This window comes from Molossus molossus, unplaced genomic scaffold (assembly GCF_014108415.1).
Source record: "Molossus molossus isolate mMolMol1 unplaced genomic scaffold, mMolMol1.p scaffold_m16_p_11, whole genome shotgun sequence".
Taxonomy (NCBI): Eukaryota; Metazoa; Chordata; class Mammalia; order Chiroptera; family Molossidae; genus Molossus; species Molossus molossus.
The window spans coordinates 72490510-72496902 of NW_023425346.1; positions in this window are offsets into that span (position 1 = coordinate 72490510).

A 6393-nucleotide genomic window follows, 5' to 3' on the forward strand; every position below is an offset into this window, starting at 1 on the left:
CTCTTTTATTTACTTTAATAGAATGGTGAAATTTCATGCATTAATAAGGAAAATATTTGGGGACAGAAAAAATTTCTTTTGTTTGTTTTTTGAATAAATGAGGAACTTCTGGATTTCTTAAATTCCCTTCAAATCACACCAGACAAAGTAACAGGAATCTTTGCCCACAGACAGTTCAACACACAGTGGAAGTGTGAGTCAGCCGTCCTTCCACCCACACTGTGCTCAGGGGCGTATTTCTTGGTTTTTACTAAATCAACTTAATGGAGTGAAACTCCCCCCTCCCCAGATTCAACTAAAATGAATCCAAGTCTTTTAAAAAAAAGGTTGATTTGATGTCACCATGTTTTCTCTTGCTTGGCTTTTGATTTAAAAATATTTTTAAATAATTCACATAAAAAAGATGTGCCTTTTCATGTTGATGTATTTATGCAGCCTTTACTTTATGGAAAAATAAAATCCCATTTTTGATGTTTCTGTTACCAAGCCAGAACGGATCCTCTTTGCTCATCAAAGAATGAGTATTTCTAAATCACTCCTCAAAACAGTTTTTCGTAAAAAGTTGTTTTCAAGGGAGTAATCTACATTCTGATCCTAAGGATGCTGATTCAAAAGTAAAGCAACAGTTTTGGAGACTTGGGAGTGTCCCACTTTAGAAACTTAGTTTTAGCAAGTAAAGAGCCATTTGTTTTCAAAGATCAGCTTATATCCTGAGCCTGGAAAATAAATGGCTTCCATTGGGTTCACAATCTTCATACAACCATTTCCTCAAAAAAATATGCTCACTTGCCCTGGCCGGTTTGGCTTAGCGGTTAGAGCATCGGCCTGCGGACCAGAGAGTCCCGGGTTTGGTTCCCACTAAGGGCACGTACCTCAGTTGCAGTTTGTCCCCAGCCCCGGTTGGGGTCATGTGGGTGGCAACCAGTTGATGTGACACATGGATGTTTTTCTCTCTCTTCCCCCTCTCTCCCTCCCGCTCTGTCTGAAGGTAAATGCAAAAATGTCCTCGGGTGAGGATTTAAAAAAAAAAAGCTCACTTGCCCTGGTGGAGTGGTTCAGTGGGTTGGAGTATTGTTTTGTGCACCAAAAGGTTGCAAATTCGATTCTTGGTCAGTGCACACACCTAGATTTTGGGTACCATCGCTGGTAGTGCATATGCAGGATCTTTCTTTCATCAATGTTCCTCTCTGTCTGTCTCTCTCTTTCCCTTCCTCCTTCTCTGAAAAAAAAAAAAAAAAAAAAAAAGAAAGCTGACTTAATGAATGGACTCAATCCACTCAGAGAGAGTCTATTCTAGCTTCCATTGGGTCCAGGAAATCTGTTAACCACTCTGGAAAAAGAGTTTGGAGTATTTACCCAAACTCATTAATTCTGATGTGTTTTGATGAGTTTTATGAAGTAGACAGACACAATCTAATTTTATGTATTTAAGGATGGATTTGACAATGCCTTTGATTGATAAGTAGCTGGTCAATATACAAAAGAACTTAACACATACACACACACACTCCTCAGCCATCAGGCTAAACCAAAACTAAAGTTTTGCATTATAATCAAATGGGGGAAATTCTTTAGGTAAGAATGGGAACAACAGACCTGTTGGTGAAATGAGTTAGGTGGTAAACTGAAACAATATAAGGTTTTATGTTTTTAGTTAATGGGAAATGAAAACATACTGTTTGTAACACCACACTGTGGGAATTTGGATCCATGTGCAATTACATGGTTTGAAACCTACCTCCCATCAGCATAATATTTAATCCCAAGTAACTGCAAATAAAATATAAATCAAACAATGCCAAAAATGTTACCATCTCAAAATCTTGTTCTGTAAGTAAATCTAATAACGTTGGGAGTCTATAAAAATGTATTTTAATAAGTCAATTCTTTGCAGAGTTTTTTGAGGTATGATGCTTAATAGAATGGATGAATGGCAAACATATAACAGTTTTGCAGATGTGGGTGTAAAAATATATGTATAAAACGAAGAGAACTTATTTGACTAATGAGAACTAAAAAGTATTGTTGCAACTTTAAATTTCAGATAGTTTCAACTTAAATCTTTAGTTAAATCACATGATCATAACTCAGCAAAATATACGCAATTGTGAGATGCAGGGAGCCAAGATTTCCCCCTCCTGCATTTATTTTTCAAACAACTGAGGTAAAGAATTACTGCTCTTTGAGGATAAGGATATTATTTTCTTTTTGAAGGGAAACACTGTATTCTAGCATGACTTGTACTATCTTTTGTGCCATTATTAATACATTTCCTGTTTAAGGAAATGACCCCCCCCCTCTTTTTTAACATGATAGTTTAAACTTCAAAATAAGTGCTACTGACTTTTAAAATGTCTTATCTTACCAATGTCATTCTGGGCATGAAGAATAAAGTGTGGAAAATGCTTGTCATAATAATTTATTGTGATGAGATTCTCCTTTTTGAATAAAGTGGCTTGTGTTTGTTGCTTTTTTTCTTTTTTTAGTGGTGGAGGCAATTGGGAAAGGAGAGGTAAATTTTGTAGGTAAAACAAAGAGACTCTTCACTTTTAGATTTAAACTATATATATTTTTTTATTGATTTCAGAGAGAGGAAGGGAGATAGATAGATAGATAGATAGAAATATCAATGATGAGGAAGACATTGATTGGCTTCCTCCTGCACACCCGCTACTGGAATGGAGCCTGAAACCCAGGCATGTACCTTGACCAGGAATTGAACCGGGGACCTCCTGGTGCATAGGACGATGCTCAACCCCTGAGCTACACTGGCTGGGCAATTTTTAGATTTTTTAAAGATGCAAATAAATGATATACCTATAATACAAATGAAAGATCAGACTATCTTCCAAAGATCTTGTCCTCTTTTTTTTTTTTTTAGACAAAGGCCATACAGTTCTATTCAATCCTGTTTTTCTTCATTTCTATTTTTCCGTTCTTCTTGCAGTCTTCAAACTCATAATTTTAAATTCAATATTATTTGGATTGCAATATTAGCCACATAAAATAGGAAGAGCAAAGGTTAAGTTTTGTGGCATTAGATTTTCATGTTATGTGCTTAAAGCATGTTTCACCAGTGAAGAACGTATATGATTAATGTGTATTTAATACAAGATATAGATTCAACCATGAAAAGGCTAGCCTAGCATTTACTGACTGAGTGGAATCTATATATATTTTTATTTAATTTATTCTAGTTTAGATATTTTTCAGTTATAAACTAAGCAAGGTAGTTATATCATATATATATAGTACAGAAATATATTTTAGTTTTTTCCCTTTGATATATGTGTGTATCTATAAAATATTTCTGTAGAAAGAGAGATACAGAGATAAAGAGAGCTATTGAGGTCTTAATCTTAAAACCAAGGTGACCCTTAGTTTTGAAAAGTACAGATCAGTATAATGAATGCTTAACAAATTATAGTCTGCAAAGTAACTGTCTTAATTTTGCTTTAATAATAATAAATAATATTTATTTCATCCTTATATGAGTTAGGCAATGTGCTAAGTGCTTAATGTACATTAGCTCATTTAGTCTCACAAGACAGCCTTAAGTTAAGCATTTCACCCTCGTTTTACAAGTGAGAAAACAAACTTGGGGTTGAGTGACTTATCCAAGGTCTCATGCTAGTTAGTGGCAGCGCCAGGATTTAAACCCATGGAGGTGCAATTACACACATAGGGTGTAGAACAAGATCAGATGGGTTTAATTCACCTGTCAAGTTTTTGGTTAGTTAAATATAATGTGGAAAAAGTGCAATCATTATGACAAGACCAAGAAATGTTAGAAGACAGGGTTTAAAGGATAAAGATATGGTTCATAACTCTTTTTCCCTTTGGGAGAAGGAGTGAGTGAGAGAGTCACAGTGGAAGAGATGGCAACGGTAGTCCTGTGACACTGTGGAGCAAGCATCGATTATTTGCTTGATTCATTAATTCACTTAACTAGGTGTTTGTTGGTCATTGTGTTGAGTGGTGGTATACAAAGGCGAGTAAGAAATAGTACCTGTCTTTAAGGAATTCACTGTCTTATGAGGACATAGACCATCACACATATAATGCTGTGGTTCAAGAATAATCAGAGATTGTATTGATTACAAAGGAGGGTATGTAATCTAGGAGGGGGCGGGTGGTAGGTGTGAAGAGATTTTTTCCTGAGTTTTGAAGATTTATAAGTAAGGCAGGACACATGGCGGAGGGTGGCTGGGAGGGTGGAGCTTTCCAGGCAGAGAGAGCAGGTGGTATAAAGGCAAGAAGGTCCGGATGAGTTTGGGCAGGTTAGCATGGCAACAGATGAGTCTGAAGACAGACGGATCAGCTCCTCCAGGCCTGAGGATCACAAAGGTTCACATGAAGGCTCCGGAGAAGAGGTGTGATGAGATTTCCATGTCAGACAAACCCTCCGGCTAAAGTGTGTGTGTATGTGTGTGTGTGGGAGCACACTGGGGAGGACCCGTTAGGAGGCTGTTGGAGGACAGGAGGGACATGACAAGGGCCTGACCGTGGGTAGAGGTAGAGTTTGACAAGAAAGAAACAGCTCAGAATTCTGAAGAAACCAAGGGAAGAAAAGTTTCAAGGAGGAAGGACAGTCAACAGTGTCAAACGATGTAGAGAAAAGGTGTTCCTTGGGTGTAGTAACAAGAAGGATGCTGGTGACTTTTGTTACAGCAGTCTCAGGCGATTGGTTCACGAAGAAGCCAGTGGGGTTGCGAAGCAACAAGGGATGAGTGGAAAAGAAATACAGTGAATGCAGTTTCTGAACTCTCACTTCCTCTATGACTGCCTATGGTGATTTCCTTCTCCACTCCCAGTCTCGGGCAAAGAAAAAGGACATTTATTGGGCAATTAATGAAAACCAATACATTTTGTAAGTCTCATAATGACCCTCTGATGCAGGGCCTACTCTAATTTTCATTTTATAGGTGGAGAGTGGAAGTTTACACACCCGTCTGTGGCCCGCAGTTGGCCAGTAGAAGGCCTCTAGTTCAAATCCAGGTCTGTCTGAATCCAGAGCTCACAATTCAACCGTTACCCTCTTCTAACATTTAATCTTCATGCTTGCTCTTTTCTCTTTCCTCCCAAGTCTGCCTCTAATCATAGAGCTAATAAACGTATTCTCGCCAAAACATAAGTAATGGATAAAGCTTAACGAGTTCGAGTTCTTCTCCCTGATGCATTTTTGAATGACCACTGGATGTGCTTATTTTACATTGTTATTGTGAAATAAAACATACAGAAAAGTGAACACGAGATGAGAGTCCAGCTGGACGAAGCATTGCCAAACCTCCAGAGACTGCCTGTGTCTTCCTTCCTGTCCCAGTCGCCTCCTCTCGTAGGCAACCAGTAGCCCTAGTTTCTGGTATCATTTCTTTGCGTTTCTCTGTCGTTTCCCCATCTGGATTATGCATCCCTAAGCATCAGGGTTTAGTGTTGCCTGCTTTGGCATTCTATGTAAGTGGAATTATGAGTATTCTGTGTCTTGCTTCTTTTGCACAAAACTGTATTTCATTTTGTGTGTGGCGTTAGTACATTCATTTTCAATGCTGAATTATATTTTATCGTATGAATTCACCATGTCACTTATCCATTTTGTAGTTTAGAGATATGCGGGTTTATTCTGGTTTTGAACAATTGCGACCAACGTTGTCCCTTTTTCAATCAAGTCAAAGGCAAGAAGCTCTAAGAAAGCAACTTTAAACATCTTTAAATGTTTTAGGGGGTTGGGAGCCTTTTCCAATTCCCTCGGAATAAACGCCCACAGGTGGTTCCTGTGGGGTCCCTGGTTTGCTCACTCACAGGCCAGCCCTGAGACTGTGAGGAGTTTTTCTAAATTAAAGTGTTCGAAGAGGTCAGGTGAACTGACAAAACAAACAGTTATTACCAGCTCTCCCACTTCCCCGGGCTCTTCCACTTCATTGTTGCAGTCTTCGCTAAACTCGGTCAGTGTGCATATTTTCCTGCATCAGTCCTTTGATCAGCAAAGTAATTTCTTTTCCTTCCTCTGTACAAATCTTTTGATTATAGTAAGCTCATTCTTTGAAGAACAAACATGGTAAAAAACCTGCACAACGAATAGTTTTAGCAACAATCTAAGTAACTGATTTTGCATGGGATAAATAACTATTTAATTTTCATAAAGTGAATCATTGAAATATAACACAAGCAGTAATAAGATCACAGTGTGTCATGTATTTAATAACCACACAGAGCATCCACACTGGGGTGCGGTGGTTCAGAGGGTAGGCCCTGGAGACAGACTGAGCTGTTGTAGCTCTGTCTCTTACTACCTGTGTCAACTGGGTGAATTTTGTAACCTTTCAGATTCAGCTTTCCTGCGCATAAAATAAGGATAGTAAAAGCACTTATTTCATAGGGTTGCTGTGAGCATCC